The following is a 23,506-nucleotide window of genomic DNA, read 5'->3' as shown; positions in this document are numbered from 1 at the left end:
AATTTATGTTTCAAAGTAAACACTTTTTTTCTTTATTTAGACATTATATTTATAATATTGTTCCATGCCTATGTCATCCCCTCTCTCTCTCATATACTCTAATCAATTGAAGCAGCCATGCTCTTGAATTCTCTCGTTATGCATTTAAATATATCGGTAGCCATACTTGTAGTAGCGATATCGATATCTACAATTAATGGCTCCTGCAATCAGCTCGATCGCGATTCTTTATCCTCGTTCAACCTAAGCATCTCCGCCACGCCTCCCCTCAACTGGTCCCTCTCCGCGGACTGCTGCAGCTGGGAGGGTGTTGGTTGCGATGGCTCGAGCAGAGTTACCACTCTATGGCTTCCGTCACGAGGCCAAGTTGGCACCATGTCGCCTTCGGTCATGAACCTAACCGCCCTCTCGAGTCTCAATCTCTCTCGCAACGCCCTCTCTGGCCCCCTCCCGGATAAATTCTTCACCCCACTCACCACCCTGCAGCTGATCGATTTGAGCCTCAATCGCCTCTCAGGCGACGCCCTCTCAGCCTCGGACAATCTGCCTAACACCACCACCACCTTCAACTTGTCGTGCAATTCATTCGAAGGCACAATCAAATCCTCGTTTCTTGACAAGGCGTCGAAGCTACAAGCCTTTGATGTCAGCAACAACAGCTTCTCCGGACCACTCCCATCCTTCTTCTGCACCTTAATACAGCGCCTCGATTTCTCCAACAACCGATTCTCAGACCATGTTTATCGCTGCTTTGAGTCGACCTCCGCGTCAGAAACTTAATTAAAAAAATAAAATAAATGCAATACATATTCTCCCTCTCTCCTCGACCCAAGTCTCCTTCTCTCCTCAAACCGACCTTCGGTCTCTCTTCTCATTTAATAATATCAGCTAATGAGATTGTGCCAAATGACACAATTTCATTGGCTGATATTATTATTTTTAATAATTAATATATCTTTAATATATTGTATTAAAAATTATAAAATTTATACCAAGATTCATAATTTTTCTTCCTCTATAAATAGAGACCACATTTGCTATAGTTTTGCACACAAAAAAATATTATCTTTTCTCCTCCTATAATCCTTATTGTTTAGTAGAATTTCATATTTTTTAGTTTCTCTTGTTGCTAGCTATGGAAGATGATGAGAATAATATATTCTCCGATTCTCAAAACTTCAACCCTTCCCAAGACTTCAACCCTTCCCAAAATGTTAACCCTTCTCAAGATTATTTCCCTAGCTTTGATGATTTTCTGAATTCTGAGCAATTTCAAAGTTCATTTCAAAATCAACATTCAAGCCAAGCCATATCACAAACCAAGAGTGCTGTAAACACCCCCACATGGTTGGAGTGAGCAAGAAGACATGGCATTAATGTCTGCTTGGTGTTTCGTGAGCACGAATGCAGTTGTTGGCACCAACCAAACTAGTAACCATCTATGGCAATTGGTGAAGAAAGAAGTTTGGATTAATTGAAACAGCGCTACAAACGACTCAACGCAAATGTCTCAAAATGGGTTGGTGCATACAAAAAAACGCATGATCGAGCTACGAGTGGCCAGTCTAAAGTGGACATTGAGAAATCCGCTCAACAACTTTATGGTAAGAGCAAATTTACTCAACATAAGGTGTTTGAGGAGGTGATGAGACTCAATCCCAAGTGGGAATTGAAATTGAATAGCACTGGTTCAACGCGTTTCCACCCAGATGAAGATAGTCTTGAAGAAAGTCGTGGGAGCTCAAAAAGGTCGAGGACTAGTGAGGAAGGAGGACCTCAAATCGACTCCACTCCTGAGAGTCGTTCTTCAACATTGCAACGTCCTATTGGAAGAGATCAAGCTAAGGCTAAGGCTAAAAGAAAAGACAAAGAAGTTGCAACACCATCATATACAATTCCTAATGATTTCACTGCAGCACTGGGTGAAATGAGAGTCACGCGTGAAAGGGAATGTGATATTCAGGAACGGAAGATCAAAGCAGCTAGTGATATTCAGGAACGGAACATCAAGGCAGCTATCCTTTCTCCGCTGATGGCTAGGAGGGACTTAACTCCAGAAGAAGAAGATCTGAAACGCAATCTCATTGCAGAATTGTTTGGGAAGTGATCGTAGTTTATCTGTTTTCAATGTATGTTTCTTAGTATGTAATTTCAACTTCTGCTGCTTATTATGTAATCTTCAATTTCTGTTGCTTATTATGTAATCTTCAATTTTTGTTGCTTATTACGTAATCTTTAATTTCTGTTGCTTATTATGTAATATTTAATTTCTGTTGCTTATGTAACTTCCAGTTTATGTGATAAGCCCTTTAATTAAAGCGTGAATAGATGAATTGTGCTCACAAGTGGTTGAAGAATCCAATGACAACCCATGTGATCACGGAAATCAAAGTATGACTACATGACAAGTCATTTCTATCACAAGTGTTGGTGGTGGAATCCAATGACATCCCATGTGATCACGAAAATCAAAGTATGACTACATGACAAGTCATTTCTATCACAAATCTTGGTGGTGTAATCCAATGACAACCCATGTGATCACGAAAATCAAAGTATGACTACATGACAAGTCATTTCTATCACAAGTGTTGGTGGTGGAATCCAATGACATCCCATATGATCACGAAAATTAAAGTATGACTACATGACAAATCATTTCTATCACAAGTGGTGGTGGTGGAATCCAAAGTTATGTCATGTGCTCACAAATGGTAGTAGTGGAATCCTATGCTCAACAAATTGCTTATATATATATTCACCTATATGCTTCAAGAAAATTACACACAAATCTTCTCACAATTATTGATCCAACTCTCCCTAAAAAATGTCATCAAGTTTTAATTTTGAAGCTTTCAATCTTCTTGAAGACAATGAATGGGAAGAAAAAATTGTTGAACAAAATCAGCAATTCGATCAACTAATCGAGGATATAGCTATTTGGCCAACAACCTTGCCTTCACCACCTGCAACCCAGACGGCTAGAGCTAAAAGGAGATACATTGAAAGGAAACGCGAAGAGGGTCATGATACTATTTTCGAGCAGTACTTTGCTGAAGATCTAATCTATCCTCCAGATTTTTTTCCGAACAAGGTATCGCATGCGAAAACCTTTGTTCTAAAAAATAATGAATAAGCTCATCGACATTGACAACTTTTTTGTGCAAAAGCGTGATGCTACTAGTCGACTTGGTATGTCTGCAATTCAGACATGTACAGCAGCGATGAGGATGTTGGCCTACGGGGCAGCGACCGACTTGTACGACGAATATTTGAGAATGAGTGCACAACTCATTCGCAAATCTCTCATCAAGTTCGTTGAAGGTGTAATTTCTAACTTTGGCGATGAGTACTTGCGAAAGCCCAATGAAGAAGACTTGGCAAGACTTCTGCATATTGGAGAACAACATGGGTTTCCAGGCATGTTGGGTAGTATTGACTGCATGCATTGGGAATGGAAGAATTGTCCCACTTCATGGGCTGGACAATATGCCGAAAGAAGCGGGAGTCCGACAATCATCTTGGAAGCAGTAGCATCTCAAGATCTGTGGATATGGCATGCTTTTTTTGGAACTCCAGATTCGAGAAATGATATTAACGTGCTTGATCAATCTCCTGTGTTTGATGATATTTTGGAAGGTCGAGCACCGAAGGTCAATTACATAGTAAATGGCCACGAAAAAAATATGGGATATTATCTCACTGATGGCATATATCCCAGGTCCACAAACGATGAAGCACAAGTTGTTTGCTCAACATCAAGAGTCCGCGCGAAAAGATGTTGAGCGAGCTTTTGGTGTTTTGCAAGCTCGTTTTGCTTTTATCAAATGTCCATGTCTTATTTGGGATCGTGATATTATGGGAAAAATAATGATTGCTTGCATAATCTTGCACAATATGATAGTGAAAGACGAAAGAAGCACGTATTCGAACTACTGTGATCCAGCAGAATTTATTCAAGATTGACTTGGACAAAGTAGTCGTGAAAATGAAGATGGAGATGCGAATAATGATTTCATATATTCTACGAATAGGATTGCGAGTCTAGCTTCTTACATGAAAAATAAAGTCCAACTTCAAAACAGAGAAGATCACAAAGCTCTGCTAAACGATTTGGTAGAGCATATATGGGCCAAATTCGGCAATTACAATTGAATGTCTAGTTTTCATCTTATGTATGAGCACTAATTATGTATTTTCAATTTCGTATTTGAATGAATGTAATTTATGTTTTTTATTTATTTGTTTTTATAATTTTTAGTTTGTCATTTATTACGTTTTTCGATAAATTTACAATAATAAGTATTTCATGTAATAATAATAGTATTAAAAAAATGTAAAAATAAATATATAATAGTGTGGTTGGGTGGTCATTGATAAACCATGAAAATATGTGTGGTTGGGTTGGATGAATATTAATGATGTGGAAGATGATGTGGCGGAGATAGAAATGAATTAAATATTGAAAAAATGGATGGTTGGGTTGGGTTGGGGGTTGCTGATAAACATGGTCTCAGAGCAGATTTCACCAGGTTTCAGACAGTGCTCAGAGCTGCAGAGCCTAAGACCATCCACAACGGGTCTCGCCGGCGTCTCGCGTCTCGTCTCAGCGAGACGAGACCCCGGCGAGACGCGTTGCAGCCTCCATCTCGTCCCGTCTCGTCGCGCGTCTCGCCTCGGTTAGCCACGAGACGAGCTGTCTCGCCACGCGCCTAGGCGACGTGGCGCAGCCCGGCGTCGTGCGTGACGCCCACTCGCCGGCCCGCTGAAAGGGACCTCGGTGCGTAGGTGTCGTTCAAGCAAGGATATATCCTACTGATCAGGATAGAGATCCTAACTAACCTAGACCTTGGTTTCAAAGATTCCTCAACCCACTTCTACTGATCAGTATAGTGGTGGTAAGGGTCGAATCCCACAGAGATGGTGCGTTCTTAAACTACCGCGGTGACACTTGGAAGATTTGGTTAGCTACCACGCTGGGTTGAGTTTCTACCTAGGCTGGAACTTAAAGGAGGTGTTCTACTGGTCAGACGGTAAGGAAAACATTTGGAATGTAACTGTGTACGTGGAATGGGGAGATAATTTTGTAACAGAAAATATTTGGAAGGTACGAGTTTCTATTTTGGGCTAAACAGAATATTCAGAGTGTAGTGGAAGTTTGATGACTAGGCTGACAGGGCTTAACTAAAAGTGAAGGACAAAAGCAAAAGCATCTCGAAAAGTAAGTGGTCCCCTCCAATTGAAATAGACATCATCTTCTTCAACAAACACTTCCAAAATTCAGATAACAATTCCAGATTCAACACGGAAAACTCAGATTAACAACTCACAAACACAGATCCAAATCTAAGAAATCAAATCTGAAATCAAACACTGAAACTGGACTTCTGCATACTGGTCAACATGAAAGAACGATTCAGAAATTAAAACTAAGCTTTGCATGCTACGATCTACTTTCCGATCAAACAGTACTTGTTTATCTATCCTAAAGAAATTTGTTACGTAAACGGAATTGAGAGATTCAGCACTTTAAACACCGAGAAACTTTAGATCTAAGCTAACTAGGCAAGGGAATTAAGAAACACCACAATAAACGAAACGGAAATCAACTTCATAGCATAAACACGTTCGGATCTTCAACAAAGTACTTCAAAAGCAGAAAATATCCAAAGGCAAACAAGATCCAACGTAAGGAAAGTGAGAAATTTTAAACTACGAAAGCAATGTAAAAGTGTTTTGCCACTCCGGGCGATGAGACTCTAAACTACGATCTTGCTGGCTGGAATGGACGATGACTGGAATTCTGGGAACATCTGAACGTCAAGTGATCATGGCTACGGCGAGGCAAGAAGCGGGACACGGCTGAAAGACTGAAACTACCGAGAGAACTTTCTACCTAAAGATGGTGGTGAATGAGTGAATGTGTCTCCCTCTCTCTCCAATTTGGCTTCCTTTTATAGGGAGGCTACCCTTGATTTTAGGGTAAATCCTCGTTGCAATTTGACTTCTTTGCCCTTAATTGTGGGTAATCCGTCCCAGCTATCCGTCTTCTCCATCTCAAGCCGTTTTAGCACGAATACTGATCAGTATGAGATCATGCTGGCGCCTCCTTCACCTGAACATTCCGAAACTTCCCTACTGGCTAGAATGCTTAACCTGCACACTTTAAACAACTGTTTTGCAAATATAATCAATTAAGCACATCATACTGACCCGTAACCAAGGCCTAGAATACGACTTATCAAACTGCTCACACTTACCACATGCTTGTCCTCAAGCGTGAAGAACAAACAAAGAAAAGAATAAGTCGAATTCTAGCCTGGTTACTCCCCTGACCGACTCTACCTAACTTAGACTCTAAACTATGACGCAAAGAAAAACACAAACAAACACAGCGAAACATAAACACATAAAAGACTGAAAACACATAGATCGGGCTATATTTTCAACCATCCCTCCCCTCTGGATCAGGTGCAATCCGGCCTTAGACAGCCTTGAACTTCTGCCACCCCCCTTTTCTCTTCCAGTCAGTATATCTGTTTGTCAAGATCGCCCACACTCTCGGCCCAACACTAGGTTCGCTCAGTCACTCATACCTCACCAGGAATGTTAGGACTGCATTCTCTCATTATGCTCACCACAATTGCTTTTCTTCTAACTTTTTGGACTGGGAATGACTCCCTGGTCGATTTTCTTCTAACTTTTTCGCCCAGCTGGTTTCTGCTTTTCCGCACTTCTTCCTGGCCAGTAAGCTCCATTTGTTTCATGCCTTACACAGTCCCAATCGGCTGGGGTGTTTATCTGGGTATATAAAGAAGAAAGGGTTCTAAAGGCGGGTTTTTTTTTTTTAAACGGGGGGGGGGGGGTTCCTACTGCCTTCAGTATTTGCTACCAGTGATCACTTCACCCTAGGCGAATTGTGGCAGCCTCTCTTTTCTTTCCAATATATGTGGAAAGTGGTTCCACTTTAAGGCTTATAACTCACATTTTTAGAGGGCTTTCGTGTTTGGCTCTAAGTATGGGCTTTTCTCTCATACTCACCTCATCTATCCTGACTAGGAGGTACTAACGGGGATGGTTTAGGTTTTCCAGCATGTCCTATCTCCCTCAATTCCCCTCACCTTCAGCTCAAGACGGTTGAGTTTTAAGCCCAATCACACACAACATAAAACTAGACCTAACAAAACAAAACAAAAGCACAAACACAAAGACTACACATATATACATACATCCTACTGGCCATTGCGTCCCCCCTCTCACTTCACAAGTGTCTGCCCTCAGATAAGGCTGTGAAGTGGAAAAGGTAATGGCCAGTACGATGGCACACAGACAACAAACAGCAAAACTAAAACAAAAACTTCTCACACTTAGACTATGGAATAGGCTAAGTGAGAGAGGTTTTATCACCTATACAGAGATCAACAAAACATAACCACAAACACATATATACAAACTCCTCACACTTAGACCATGCAATGGGCTAAGTGTGAGCTAACATGCATGCGACATAGAAAACAAGACAAACAAAACAAAGAAAACATGCTTCAAAGAAACAAACCCTTAACTTCTCACACTTAGACTATGGAATAGGCTAAGTGTTATGAAGTGGGGTTTGCGCGCAAACACAAATTATACTACCTAAACAAAAACCAACTCATAACAACAATATGAAAAGTGAAAAGAAAAACTGAAACTTAAAAAGAAAAACTAACTTGGTCAGTAGGGGGGGTCTATCGGAGTCTCCTGCTCCTTCGTGGGGCAGGTGGTGCAGGTCGTTCTATCGGTTGGTCCTCCGGTTGGTCTGTCTCCATTCCAGCTTGGTTCTCATCATCCTTTGCCGGCTCCTCGGCAGTTGCCGGCACCTCGGCTTTCTCTTCCTCTTGCTCCTTCACTACGGTCTCTGGGACTTGTGGTTCAACATCCTGGCCAGCATGGCCGCTTGGTCCGGTATCCTGGGCTACACTGCCCCTTACTCTCATAGCTTCAGCCGCCCTCTGGTGGCTCACCTCCTCTAGGATATTGTCGATCACGGACAACATCCTATTCATCTCCGTCTGTATCTTGTGGTTCTCCTCTCCTAATTTAGTCACGATCACTTCCATAGACGCTTGCCTCTGGGTCAGTATCCTCTGCTCCGCAGATTCCTTCAACACCCGTTCCACTACTGCCGCTAGCTTGACCATCTCTGCTTTCAATTGCTTATTCTCCTCTCTAACCTCATCCATTTCCTTCTCCATTCTGGCTTGACGCTGTTCCTGGTTCGATGCCAATCCGATCATTTCTGCCCTTATCTGGCTGTTCTCCTCCGCCAATTCAGTAACCGTCCTTTCCAATAACGCGACTCTTCCTCCTGCCGTGGCTTCCTCACCCATTGCATAAAATTGCGGTCGTCCCACCCTCATGTAGACCGCATTTGTCCTAACGAAGTAAGGTATGTCGAATAATCCATGGGCAGCGGAGACAAGTCTGCAGCCTCAGTGATAATGAGGTTGTTGCCTACGAAAGCTCCCACAATGTGGCAAAGAGTGAGGTTTCTGGCAGGGTGCGTAGCGATCAAGTGGCACTGATATGCCGTCCAAAATCCAAGATGCAGCTTGCGTCCCTGTCTTGCGCACCAAAGGAGATACAACTCCGTCATTGAAGTGCGGACGGCTGAGTTAGATTGGCCCAGCAGGTTGGCATCAAGGTGGAGCTGTATTAGTCGCAGAACTGGATCATTGAAATGGATGGAACGGGAAACAGTGGACGCGAATTCTCCTGCGCCGGGGTGAGTAAGTTCAGCCCAGGCCTCCTGTTGATCAAAATCCACGTGCCTACGAGGGATACCCCTCTCCCTGTCTCTCCACTCAGAACTGATCGCTTCTTCCAATGTACACATGCCCATCCGACATGTCCACTCTATCAAGTTCATACTAAACTCTGCCGCAAACAATCTAAAACTAATGGACACTTCATCCAGGTCCGTTGTCACCTTAAACCGAAAGGTAGTGAAGAACTCCTTCGCTAATCTCACACTGATACGTGGATCCCCATTTTGCAGTAGCCACTCAAAACCCAAAGCATTTATATAAGCAAGGAATTGGTCACGAACACCTAGTTCATCCAGAGAAGGGTAGTGTATTACCTTGCCGCACTTAATTTCCTTGCTGCCATCGTCCAGACTCTCGAAGGTATCCTTCAGTTTCTGCTTCTCGAAGAGTTTCATCTCCTCGGCGATCTCATTTGTGAAATCCATGGTCCATCTTCTATATCGGAGCCTCTCCACTGGTGGGTGGACAAGCTCTCGGTGATCACCTGGGAGCGACTGTTCCCCATATTCCTCCTCTTCCACGGACTCATCACTATCCGATGCAGACTCCTCACTAATCTCATACTCACTATCACTCTGCTCTTGCCGGCTCGATGGGATCCTCTGAGAAGCTTCGGTAATCACAATTCCTGTGTTTGCTGCCCTGGACCTCTTTGTTACTGCTTTCTTCTGATTGGAGCTTTCCCTTTCCTCTTTCTGGCTCGCTGATATTGTGCTTCTTCCTCCTGAGCAGTAGGCTGTGCAGGTTCACCCCCTGCCTTCGTTGGAGTGGCTTGTTCTTCCTCGCTCTCGATCTCTACTGGGTTCTCAGCCGTGCTTGTCTTGGCCTTGCTGGCTGCTCTTTTGCCCAGGCATCGCTGAGATACCCGTGTCTTCAGAACCAATTGCCGCTTCACTGGGTGGGGTTTTAAGACGGGAGGCGCCACAGCTTCCGGTACTTGAGTGTCTGCGGTTGGTCTCTCCTCATCTACTTGCATTCGATCATCCCCTGCTTCCACTTGGGTATCAACTGGCTCTGGCCCTTTCTCTTCACTCTGTTCTTCCCTCTCCTCTTCCCCTACTGACTGGGATGTCTTATCCTTCGGTATGGGTTCTGTAAAAGCTTGTTCATCCTCTCCTACTGCCCTCGATGCGAGGTCTAGACCCTCAGCCATTAGAGCAGTATCTTCCCTGCGATTCACCTCTTCCACTATTGATTCAAACTCCGTTTCCGTCATGAGGCCGCGCTTTTGGGCCGACTTATTCAGGTCGATCTCCTCCCTAATTACTTCTTGGCGAACCGCTTCCACTTCTGGCGTCTCCTCAATTCCTTCTCCCCCTTCCTGGTCTTGTTGCTCCCTTCTCAGCCTTTCCGCTCTTTCTTCTTCATCAAAGGCATAATAAGCCGCAATGGCCTCGAGATCCTCAAGTTCGGCTTCCTGGGTCATCGGAAAAATTCCTTCCGTCTCTGTCATTTCGGCTTCAGTTGGGGGGTTGCTTTCTTGGGGAATCATCGACGGAATCGGCAATGTAGATGAAATAGGGGTCAAGGGTTGCGTAGTGGTTACTGGCATGGTTGCCGCATGAGTTGCTCCGGCTCCGCTCCCTTGCCCTCTACCTTGGTTAAAATACTCTAACTCCGCTGCCCAATTCCTATTCGGATCCTGCAATCGGAGAAACTCCGCCATTGCATCCAGAGAGACCATCGGCGGGGCTTGTTGTGTTGGCGCGGGATGTTGTGGGTTTAGTGGTGGTGGTATTTCAAGGTTTCCTTCCTCACTGGTTTTCTTTGAGGGCGGTTTGATTTTGGTAGCAAATGCTTTCTTCCCCATGGCTGAAAATTAGGGCTTGTAAAGAGTGGAATTTGGTCTTGATATCTGGGAGAAAATGGAAGAAAATGAGGGTTTGTGATTTACGCTTTCTTGAGAGAGTATGGGATAATATCTCTTGAAAAAGGGAATTTGAAAATGAGGGTTTGTGAGGGATAAAGTTTGGGACGGTCGTTTAATTTAGGCGAGAGATAGCAGTTGCAGGTGGTTACAACCGGCTATAGGGAGTTGCCGGTCGCGACGCTTGGACGGAAGGCGGTTAGGAATGCTGGCCCCTGATTGGCTATCGCGTCTACTCTCTCTGCTCCACGCCACTCCAGCCGCTGCCACCCTGCAAAAGCTGCATAAGTCTTAATTCAAAATTTCGTCTTTTCTCGAAACCTACCATTACTTGCCTAATAAGGGAAATAATTCAAATGGGCTCCTAAATTAGAATTGAAATAGCACCAAATAGGTAGTCTCTTGGTCAATGTGTACTCCAAATTAAAATTAAGGCCCGAAAATATTTTTGGATTTTCTTAGAAATTATCTGACATGCAAAGACTAATTACGTATTTACAATATTTACACCTTTCTTGGGTAATTTGGAATCCTACTTGGCCAGTATACGCAGAAAATTATCAAAATGGAACTAGCCATGTGGAATTCCAAATTCCTATCTTACTGATCAGTATGAAACCGATGTAAGTGTTTGCAGTGGAATTTCATCCACTACACCCACTTCGCTATTCTCCCTGAATATTTTCAACCTATGTCCATTTACTATGAAAGGTTCCGAGTTAGGAAAACTCCCTGAAATTTCTACTGCTCCATTGGATCTGAGTGCAGTTATGATGTAAGGTCCTGTCCATTTGGACTTGAGTTTCCCTGGCATAAGCTTCAATCTTGACTGGAAGAGTAGTACTTTCTGGCCAACGTGGAGCTCCTTAGTTCTCAGATTTCGATCATGCCACAGTTTGGTTCGCTCCTTGTACCACATGGCTGAGTCGAATGACTCCAATCTAAGTTCCTCAAGCTCCTGCAGCTGCAGCTTCCTTTCCTTTTCGCAGGCTGTAGCATCCATATTCACTTTCTGTACTGCCCAGTATGCTCGATGCTCGATCCCTACCGGTAAATGGCACATCTTCCCAAAAACGATCCGGTAAGGGGACATGCCTATGGGGGTTTTGTAGGCTGTTCGATACGCCCAGAGAGCATCCTCTAACCTCACACTCCAGTCTTTCCTCGAAGTGTTCACAGTCTTCTCCAAAATCTTCTTTATCTCACGGTTAGAGATCTCAGCTTGACCATTGGCTTGCGGATGGTACGGGCTTGAAAGTCTATGGTGCACACCGTATTTCTTCATTAAGGCTTCAATTGTGCGATTACAGAAGTGTGTACCTTGATCTGATATGATCGCCCTTGGAACTCCGAACCGGCTGAAGATATGACTCTTTAAGAACTTGGCCACCTCCTTTGCTTCACACGTACTTGTGGCCTTGGCTTCTACCCATTTGGAGACGTAATCTACCGCGACTAGGATATACAGATTGCCATAGGACGAAGGAAAAGGCCCCATGAAATCCATTCCCCATATGTCGAATAGCTCGCAAACTATTATGGGTACCTGCGGCATTTCGTCCCGGGCAGATATTCCACCGGTCAGTTGGCAACGCTCGCAACTTCTGCAGAACTCGTACGCATCTTTGTTGAGTGTTGGCCAATAAAAGGCGCTATCCATAATCTTCCTTGCCGTCTTCTTGGATCCGAAATGTCCTCCGCATGCTAACGAATGGCAGTGGGTTAGAACATCCCGCTGCTCCCAGTCAGGAATGCACCTTCTTATCACTTGATCGGATCCTACCCTCCATAGGTAGGGGTCGTCCCAAAAGTAGTATTTTGCTTCACTCTTGATCTTCATTCTTTGTGCCTTGGTAACACTTGGTGCTTCTGGAAGTTCTCCAGTTACTAGGTAGTTGGCCAGGTCCGCATACCATGGCTCCTGCCCTACCTTCTCCTTTCCTTTTGCTGTATCATTCTGACCAGTAAGTTTGTACACTTCTTCCCAATCAATTTTCCTGGGCGCAAAAATCACCTCACATAAATGTTCCTCTGGAAACTTATCATGCACTTCGTCACTGTTTCCATCTTGCATTATTCTGCTCAAATGGTCTGCCACCTTGTTCTCGACTCCTCTCTTATCTTCCACCTCCCAATCAAATTCTTGTAACAAGAGTACCCATCGGATCAAGCGTGGTTTGGATTCCTTCTTGGCAACCAGATACTTAATGGCTGCATGGTCAGTATATACTATGACCTTGGATCCCAACAAATATGGCCGGAACTTCTCGAAAGAATACACCACTGCCAGCATCTCCTTTTCAGTGGTATCGTAATTCCGCTGGGCTTGATTCAAGGTCTTGGACGCATAAAAAATTACGTACCTCTTCCCATCGATCTTCTGACCCAGCACGGCCCCTACCGCAAAGTCGCTGGCGTCGCACATTACTTCGAAAGGATGGTCCCAGTCAGGAGCCCGTATGATAGGTGCGGATATCAGCTTTTCCTTGAGAAGATTGAAAGCAGCCTTGCATTGCTCATCAAAAATGAACTCCACGTCATTTGAAGTAGCCTGGTAAGGGGTTGGGCGATTTTGGAGAAATCCTTAATAAATCGTCGATAAAATCCGGCATGCCCCAGAAAACCCCTAATCCCCTTCTGATCAGTAGGGAACGGTAATTTAGATATAACGTCCACCTTTGCTCGATCCACCTGGATTCCCCTTTCCGAGACCACGTGTCCCAGAACAATCCCTTCGGTGACCATAAAATGGCACTTCTCAAAGTTCAAAACCAAATTCTTCGCTTGACATCTCTCAAGAACTATATCCAAATGATGAAGGCAAGAATCGAACGAGTCTCCGTAGACCGTAAAGTCATCCATGAATATCTCTATGCAATCCTCAATCAAATCAGAAAATATGCTCATCATGCAACGTTGAAACGTACCTGGAGCGTTGCATAGGCCGAAAGGCATGCGCCGGTATGCATAAGTTCCGAATGGGCAAGTGAAGGTGGTCTTATCCTGGTCTTCAGGATCCACGTAGATTTGGAAATATCCGCTGTACCCATCCAAGAAGCAAAAGTACTTCTTCCCAGCGAGTCGCTCCAACATCTGGTCGATAAAAGGCAGAGGGAAGTGATCCTTCCTTGTTGCATTGTTCAGCTTGCGGTAATCGATGCACATTCGCCAACCCGTGACTAGCCTCGTTGGAATCAGCTCATTCCTCTCATTTTGGACGACTTGGATTCCCGACTTCTTTGGAACCATGTGGATCGGGCTGACCCACTCACTGTCTGGCACTGAATAGATAATCCCTAGCGACAACAACTTCAAGATTTCCTTCAATATTTCCTCTCGCATGTTAGGGTTTACTTTCATTTGGGCATCTCGATGTGCCTTTGCTCCCTCTTCCAGCCTAATATGGTGCATGCAGACGTCGGGGCTAATTCCAACTAAATCTGTAAGACTCCATCCAATCGCCTTCTTGTTCTTGCTCAGCACGGTCAGTTGCCTAGCTTCTTGTTCCTTCGTAAGGCTGCTGCTGATGATCACTGGATAGGAGTCCTCACCTCCGAGGAAGGCATACTTCAAATTCGAGGGTAACTTCTTCAGCTCAACTTGGGGTGGAAGTGTGTCTTCGGTTAGGGGGTTTTTCTCGGACTCTTCCCCTTTTTCTAAATCTCCTTCTGATGGTTCTTCTATACTGACTGGTAGCTGAGCCCCTGCGGCTCCTATGAACTCCGACTTTTGACAAAAATCCTTGATTGCTCCTTCAATTTCTTCATCGGTCAACCCCTGGCTACTGATCAGATCACACCATAAAGCAGCTTCTACGTCAGCCTGTTCATAAACATCTAAAGCCTGGAGTTTCTCCTGCAATAGTTCGGTCTCAAGAAAATCTTAGACTAAAGGGTCAATCACATCAACATAGCATAGATTTTCAGAATCAATAGGTTTCTTCATGGCATCATTTATATCAAAGGTAAACTTCTCCCCATGAAAATCAATGCAAATAGTCCCCTCAGCCATATCCACGATCGTCTTGGCCGTTCTAAAAAATGGTCTTCCTAACAAGACTCCACTAGACCCCTCGCTTCATGCTCACTCATTTTGATCACATAAAAATCAGCAGGGTATGTAAAATCATGCACTCTAACTAATACATCCTCTAAAACTCCCTCCGGACTTATGCATGACCTATCAGCCAGTTGGATCAATACTCTAGTACTTGACAGCCTCACTCCCTTCAACCGGTTATAGATAGACAATGGCATGACATTTATAGACGCCCCCAAATCACACATTGCATGTTCGACCTTCACATCTCCAACAGTTATTGGTAAGGTAAACATACCTGGGTCGGCTCTCTTGGGTGGTAACGTCTCTTGCACTATTGCTGACGCTATCCCTTCCACCATAATCTTGCCATCTTTCTGGGCTCTCCCGGCTATGAAGTCTTTTATGAATTTCCCAAGAGGGGGTAGTTTCACGGCTTGGAGAAATGGTATGGTGACATCCAACTTCCCAAAAATCGACAAATAGTCAACCGGGTTCTCTTTCTTCCTCTTTGTAACAAATCGGAATGGGAATGGTTTCTCCCCTTTTTTCTCATCTACTTGTCCCTTAGCAACCTTCTTGGAGTCTTTCCGGGGTAGTTCCTGAGTCTGGGCTTCCATTCTGGGCTCTTCCTCTCGATGAGGTTCCTTCCTGGTCAGTAGGGTTTCGGGTTCATCTCCTACAATTGGTGTAGCATCCAAGAAGAATGGATCCTGCATATGAGGCATAGGCCTCCCTAGTTCTTCCGCTGAAACGGTATCGCCTCCTATCTTCGTTCCGTTAGATCCTCCACTAGGTCGTTTGGGTTGAGGCGCGTCATAAGTAGTTCCTGACCTCAACGTAACCTTACTCACATTTGCCTTTTCGGGTATTTGGACTGTAGATGGTAGTTTCCCCGCATTTCCCTTCAAATCACCCACCGAACTGGCCAGTTGGGCTAACTGCCTATTCATCATATCCATGTTCGCCTTATGTTCTTTCTGGGCATTTTGCATCCCCTGCACGACCTCGTTATGGGATTGCAAGTCTCCTTTGATGCTCTGTTGTGACGCTAGCATTTCACCCATCATGTCCTCAACGGACCTCCTTGGCCTGTTCGGATTTTGGAAATGATTCGGCCCTTGGTGTTGATAGTTCTGGAAGTTTTGCTGGCCTTGATTAGGCGGGTATTGGTTATACTGGGCAGGAGGGACGTACTGATCTTGAGGATATTGATTCTGGTGCTGGGCTTGAAACTGATTTTGGTTCTGATGGTGTTGGGGTGCATGATTTGGATGATTTTGGAAACTGTGGAAGTTTCTCTGGTGGGGTGGTACATAAACAGGACTCGGGTTTTGGCTTTGTGGGCTTTGATTTTGGGTTTGTTGGTTTCTTCCTGACCAGTTGGGCTGGTAGTCCGGGTTTGCTAGTCCACGGTTAGGGTTTTGGTTTGGATTGGGGTTATACTGGTTCTGTCCTTGGTTCTGATTTTGGCCCCCGTCTCCCCATCGAAAGTTTGGATGATCCCTCCATGGTGCATCCCGTTGTCTACCCTGAATCCAATGCCCACTGGAATTGAAGTACCCCGCAGCATTGACCTGTCCCATATTCACGTAGTCACTAGGCTGTTCATAGTTCGGTCCTTGATTTCCCTGTTCTGCACCTTTGTAATTCCCAGCTGGGGGAGGTGGTGGGGTGCTTTTCTCGATCGCACTCAGAAGTGACTTCTTCAGCTCATCCATCTTCAAGTCCATTCTCTGCTCCAGTTTATTTTCCTGATCAGCAGACGAGACAACAGCAGACCGCTCTCGGTTGTATCCTTCCCTTGAATGGTCATACTCTTTCTTTGCATTCAGTAGCTTCCTTAGGACTCTCTTCGCTTCGCTGACCCGTAATTGTGTGAAGCTTCCTCCTGACGATGAATTTGCTAGATCCTTGGTTACCGCGTTCATACCTTCGTAGAAAGTATGATGCACTTCAATGTCCGCCATGCGATGGTTGGGACATGATTCCAAAAGACCCATGTATCTTGCCCAATAATCGCTCAAGGGTTCATCATACCCTTGCTTCACATTAGTTATTTCCCTTTTCAGCGCGCTTGTCTTTGATGACGGGAAAAACTCGCCTAGGAATGCTGACTTGAAATCGGCCCAAGTCTCAATGGAGTTGGGGGGCAGGCGCATGAACCAGGTGTTGGCTTCCCCCTTGAGCACAAATGGCAAGGCCTTCAACCTATAATCATCCTCATTCGCTCCTGCTGGTCTCCTCTGCGCCCTACAAATTTTACAAAACTCATGCAGAAACTCATACGGCCCTTCATAGCTCTTCCCACAGTATGTAGGCAGAATCGCGATCACATGAGGCTTCACATCGCAGGCGGTTTGCCCTGGAGTGACGACTATGGCTTGCGACGGTTCTCCCTCGGTATGCGCGTTAAGGGTACCGATCTCTGGATCCTCATCTCCGTTGGCGGCCATCTGAACTGGAATGCCTTCCAACAGTGGTATCTCCTCTGGTATTGGTCCTTCTATGTTGTATTGCTCTTCGTCGCTACTCGAACCTAAGTCAGATAAAGCCGTCGACAACCCGGATCGAGTGGTTACGAGTATCGATCCTCGCTGAAGTATCTTCGGCCTCCACTGGTCAGGAGCCGAACTGCTTCTCATAAACTGAAAAGAAAAAGAAAAAAAAAGAAAGGTTATGCACAATATATACACCGAAGTATCACTCACAGTAATTGCAAATAACGCTATCCATCCCCGGCAGCGGCGCCATTTGAAAGGGACCTCGGTGCGTAGGTGTCGTTCAAGCAAGGATATATCCTACTGATCAGGATAGAGATCCTAACTAACCTAGACCTTGGTTTCAAAGATTCCTCAACCCACTTCTACTGATCAGTATAGTGGTGGTAAGGGTCGAATCCCACAGAGATGGTGCGTTCTTAAACTACCGCGGTGACACTTGGAAGATTTGGTTAGCTACCACGCTGGGTTGAGTTGCTACCTAGGCTGGAACTTAAAGGAGGTGTTCTACTGGTCAGACGGTAAGGAAAACATTTGGAATGTAACTGTGTACGTGGAATGGGGAGACAATTTTGTAACAGAAAATATTTGGAAGGTACGGGTTTCTATTTTGGGCTAAACAGAATATTCAGAGTGTAGTGGAAGTTTGATGACTAGGCTGACAGGGCTTAACTAAAAGTGAAGGACAAAAGCAAAAGCATCTCGAAAAGTAAGTGGTCCCCTCCAATTGAAATAGACATCATCTTCTTCAACAAACACTTCCAAAATTCAGATAACAATTCCAGATTCAACACGGAAAACTCAGATTAACAACTCACAAACACAGATCCAAATCTAAGAAATCAAATCTGAAATCAAACACTGAAACTGGACTTCTGCATACTGGTCAACATGAAAGAACGATTCAGAAATTAAAACTAAGCTTTGCATGCAACGATCTACTTTCCGATCAAACAGTACTTGTTTATCTATCCTAAAGAAATTTGTTACGTAAACGGAATTGAGAGATTCAGCACTTTAAACACCGAGAAACTTTAGATCTAAGCTAACTAGGCAAGGGAATTAAGAAACACCACAATAAACGAAACGGAAATCAACTTCATAGCATAAACACGTTCGGATCTTCAACAAAGTACTTCAAAAGCAGAAAATATCCAAAGGCAAACAAGATCCAACGTAAGGAAAACGAGAAATTTTAAACTACGAAAGCAATGTAAAAGTGTTTTGCCACTCCGGGCGATGAGACTCTAAACTACGATCTTGCTGGCTGGAATGGACGATGAATGGAATTCTGGGAACATCTGAACGTCAAGTGATCATGGCTACGGCGAGGCAAGAAGCGGGACACGGCTGAAAGACTGAAACTACCGAGAGAACTTTCTACCTAAAGATGGTGGTGAATGAGTGAATGTGTCTCCCTCTCTCTCCAATTTGGCTTCCTTTTATAGGGAGGCTACCCTTGATTTTAGGGTAAATCCTCGTTGCAATTTGACTTCTTTGCCCTTAATTGTGGGTAATCCGTCCCAGCTATCCGTCTTCTCCATCTCAAGCCGTTTTAGCACGAATACTGATCAGTATGAGATCATGCTGGCGCCTCCTTCACGTGAACATTCCGAAACTTCCCTACTGGCTAGAATGCTTAACCTGCACACTTTAAACAACTGTTTTGCAAATATAATCAATTAAGCACATCATACTGACCCGTAACCAAGGCCTAGAATACGACTTATCACCCGCGAGTGGGCGTCGTCACGTGCTGACGCAATAAATATTTTTTTTTAAAAAATTCGAATTTAAATAAAAAAAAAATTTTTTTGTAACGGTATTATTACCGTTTTTTTGTTTTTTTTTTATATTTTTTTTGTTTTTTATTAAATTTTTTACTCTATAAATACTCCTAAACCCATCCTCATTTACACACAACTACACATCTATTCTTCCTATCATCTAAATTTTCTCTCAAATTTTCGCTGAAATTTTCATAACCCAACTCAAGATGTCCGGCGACGGCGAGGGCAACTATGGCGGCTCCGGCTCCGGCGGGTGGGATCTCAACTCATTCGGCGATTGGGAGAACATGATCAACACATTGGGCGGTGGAGGTTCGTCAACGCCGGGGACCCAGGGTTCGGAGACGCCGGGGGGGTACCAACCACCCAATTTTGACCTTGATACATATGTTCGTCCCAACGTCCCGCGGTTTTCGCAGGGATTATACCAGATCCGGGAGGATTTTCCAGTTGATCCCACGCCGGGAGTAGGCCGAGGCGGTGGAAGTGGGCGAGGCGGTGGAGGTGGCCGAGGCAGTGTACAACCCCAGACGGGCGAGGACGAGGAGGAAGAAGAGGAAGAGGATCTTGGCCGACATCCGTACAACAACCTCGAAACGATGGCGGTGTACAACGCCTGGATCACGGTCTCGTACGATCCCATCGTCGGGAATCAACAAACCCGGAAGTGTTTCTGGGAAAAGGTTGTCGAGGTCTACCACCAAATAAAGCCGAACCGCTCCCGCAAGCGCACAGTTAAAATGATCCGCTGTCACTTTGACCGAGTCGACCGACAGGTCAAAAAATTCTGCGGCATCTACTCGGCGGAAGAGGCGCGCTACCAAAGCGGCGCCACGGCCACCGACATTTTGACGTCCGCTTTGCGCGCCTACTACCAGGACGAGGAACATCAATTCAGATTTGTTGATGTTTGGCGCGCCGTCAAGGACGAGGAACGATGGGCCGGCGGTTTCCGCTCCAGCTCGGGCTCAACCTCGAAGCGCACGAAGCATACGGCGAGTGGCCTATACTCGTCTAGTGCTGGTGCGTCTAGTGGTGACACTGCTGAAGGCATCAGCCAACATGATGTTGAATCCCAGGAGTTTGCGGGTACAGTCGGCGCTGCAGGAGGATCCGCGAGTGGGTGCCGTCGGCCGCAAGGGACGAAGGCGGCGAAAGCTGCTAGAGCAAGGAAGGGCCGAGGCGAATCAAGCCAGTCGGCCTCAGGATCGGGCTCGCGAGGAGGCTCGGACACACTTATGGTGGCGTACATGACCGCCACAATGGCGGACACTTCCCGCTTCTCGCACTCCCAATTCGCGGCCTGGTGGAACGGAATTGTGGATATGGCAGCACAACTTGGCCTTCCGACTCCCCCTCAACCTCGACCGCCTCCGGAGGATGATTAGCCCTTCCGATTAGTTTTTTTTATTTTGTGTGTTTTTTTATTTTGTGTTTTTTTTTAATTTTTTTTTTGTGTGTTTTTTTATTTTGTGTGTTTTTTTTTTGTTTTAATTTTAATAAAGTGTGTTTGTTTAAATTGAATTGGGTTTTAAAAAAATTATAAATTAAATTGAATGAATAGTAATTAAGAGACGGTATAGAGACGGTTAAGAGACGGAGCGTTGCAGGTTCCGTCTCTTAGTTAAGAGATGGAGGAAAAAAGGACAGTGGGGCCCTCAAATAGTGCTCAAATAGTAGTTAAGAGACGGTTTAAGAGACGGTATAGAGACAGCGTTGTGGATGGCCTAAGAGCTGGCTTCAACAACTTGTCCGGACAGATCCCACACGATATCTACAGTTTGTCGACGATGCAAGAGCTCTACCTACCTAGAAACAAGCTCTCGGGAGCGATCAGCCCGAGTATAGCCAACCTCATCAACCTCAAGATCCTCAATCTGTGTGACAATGAGCTGACAGGCGCGATCACTCAAGACATCAGGAGGCTGTCCAGCCTGGAACACCTGCATCTCCACATGAACCGCCTAAACGGAACCCTCCCAACATCTATCACAAACTGCACAAGTCTGATCACACTTAGTCTAAGGCTCAACTCGTTACAAGGTGAACTTTCCTCCTATGACTTCTCAAGACTTGTTCACCTCAAATCAGTTGACTTAGGCAACAATCTATTCAGAGGAGCTTTGCCAGAGAGCCTCTTCAGCTGCCAAAAACTGACTGCGATTCGACTAGCTTCTAACCATCTCACTGGACAGATCCTTTCAAGCTTAGTCTCCTTACCATCTTTGTCATTCCTCTCTCTTTCACACAACAGCCTAACCAACATCACAGTTGCCTTCACAATCTTAAGAGATTGCAAAAATCTCACCACATTAACACTCTCAATGAATTTCAAAGGCGAAACACTTCCCAGCGAGGGCGATGTGAGTTTGGTTGGCCTTGACAATCTCCGAGTCCTCGCCCTCGGTGCCTGTGGATTCAGCGGCTCATTTCCACTCTGGCTGTCGAAGCTACCCAATCTCGAGGTTATAGACTTATCCTTCAATTTTCTTACAGGAACAATTCCTGGCTGGGTTGGGAGTTTCCAAGAGCTTTTCTACTTAGATCTGTCAAACAACAAACTATCAGGAAACTTCCCTATTGAACTCACAACAATGCAGGGGCTAGCATTTCAGCAGAGCTCTCACCAAATTGACAGTAGCTATTTAGAGCTGCCTGTCTTTGTCACACCTGACAATGTTTCCAATCATCAATACAAAATGTACAATCATCTCACAAGCTTGCCCACAACTCTATATCTAGGGAATAACAGCTTAAACGGCGCAATCCCTAACGCCATCGGCCAGCTCAAGTTCATCATAGCCCTTGATCTCAGCGACAACCATTTCTCCGGTGAAATCCCGGGTGCAATGTCCAATCTCACCAACTTGGAGAGACTAGACCTCTCCAGAAACCACTTCTCCGGCCAGATCCCATCATCACTCCAAAACCTCCACTTCCTCTCCTTCTTCAGTGTCGCGGACAACAATCTTGAAGGGCCAATCTCCGGTGCAGTTTGACACATTCTCACCATCAAGCTTCCGTGGAAATCAAAAGCTCCGTGGCCGTATCTTGAATATTTCTTGCTCAGTCGCCGCGCCAACCAGTGATTCACCTCAGGCAAAAGGGACAGGGAAGAGGAAAGTGATTGTACTAGTCCTTGCCATATGTTCATCCATTTTCACCATCTCTTTACTTATATACTGCTTTTTAGACAAGAGGTGGAGAGGGATGGATCCGAAACAGGGCCTTGATCAGACCCCCCAGCATCGAATACATCGAGGCAAGCGTGACAGAAAGCCTAGTCACACGCTTCCCAGACGACGACAACAACAACAACCAGATAGGACACTCTGTCCATGTCAGAGATCCTGGAAGCCACAGAGGGCTTCAGCGAGTTCAACATCATCGGTGCAGGAGGCTTTGGACTAGTATACAAGGCAGTTTTGGAAGACGGGACGAAACTGGCGATCAAGAGGCTCTAAGGAGACAGTGCCTAAGAGCATCCGAAACGCATCTCGCGGGCGTCTCGGTCTCGTCTCAGAGAGACGAGACGGCCGCTAGACAGCGTTGCAGCCTTCCGTCTCGGTCCCGTCTCGCCGAGCGTCTCGTCCCGGAGGAACGGCTTGTTGGTTTCTGGTGATTACAAGAGATAACAAAACCGGGCGTAATACAACCCAAAAGAAAGAAAATGAGAAACTGAACTAAATGAAATTACAACGTAAGAATTCGAAACAAAGAACCGTGAACTAAGTTTAGCCGAGTCGAGGAGGCCTCTTCCCGCAAGACGAGATACGCCCCGGTAGTGCTCTTCGGTTTGGCGTGTCGTCCCCAAAGGTAAAACGGCTACGTCTCTATTGATGCAGCACCGCAATCACTAGAGCTCCGGCGAACTGGATGGAGGAGAGAGCAGAGCTTCGACAGAAAGACAATGCAGAGAGAGCTTATGCAGAGAATGCTTGTATGTGTTGTGTCCTAATGCAGTGGTATGGCTAGCCTATTTATAGGCCAAGCCACCATGCAGGGTCAACCAGCCATTGAAGGCTCATCATGGCCAATTCGTAACCGACGTCGGTTACAGGCGTGTGGCAGGAGTGTGTGATGTGATATTTTAGAGTTCTTAATCAATGTATAAAGATTATCAAGTTCAATTATTTTAACTCTAATAATACTACACTAATGCAAGAATACAGTATCGTAGTAGTATTTCAAGTGTCGATCCACATGGAGGCGAGATTGCTTACGCTTAAAAAGACTACACAAAGCATATAAAGATATTGTTTTGATTTTTGAATGGTTAACTAACTTAAGCTACTAAAATGAGATTTTTAACACGAGAAAAAGAAGTCACTCCAATTTGCCCTCTAAGCTTGCGTTGTTTTACACCATTTACAACGAAACATACGACGGGATTATAATTATCAACCTAATCGTGTGCACTGAACATGTCTACGACGTATAGTTCACAGTCAGCTGAACACTTGTTCCATGAACCAACTTTCAACGACATTTAATTCCTGC

At 45.0% G+C, this 23,506-nt stretch overlaps 1 pseudogene; it reads left to right on the top strand.

The window, feature by feature from the left end:
* Positions 1-128: 128 nt before the first annotated feature.
* LOC121745790 lies at positions 129-22,417 on the top strand (annotated as a pseudogene).
* Positions 22,418-23,506: the final 1,089 nt, after the last annotated feature.

The sequence above is a fragment of the Salvia splendens genome, chromosome 8 (assembly GCF_004379255.2).
Source record: "Salvia splendens isolate huo1 chromosome 8, SspV2, whole genome shotgun sequence".
NCBI lineage: Eukaryota > Viridiplantae > Streptophyta > Magnoliopsida > Lamiales > Lamiaceae > Salvia > Salvia splendens.
The sequence above is the reverse complement of the archived record's forward strand: the minus strand, read 5'-3'. Positions and strand labels throughout refer to the sequence as shown.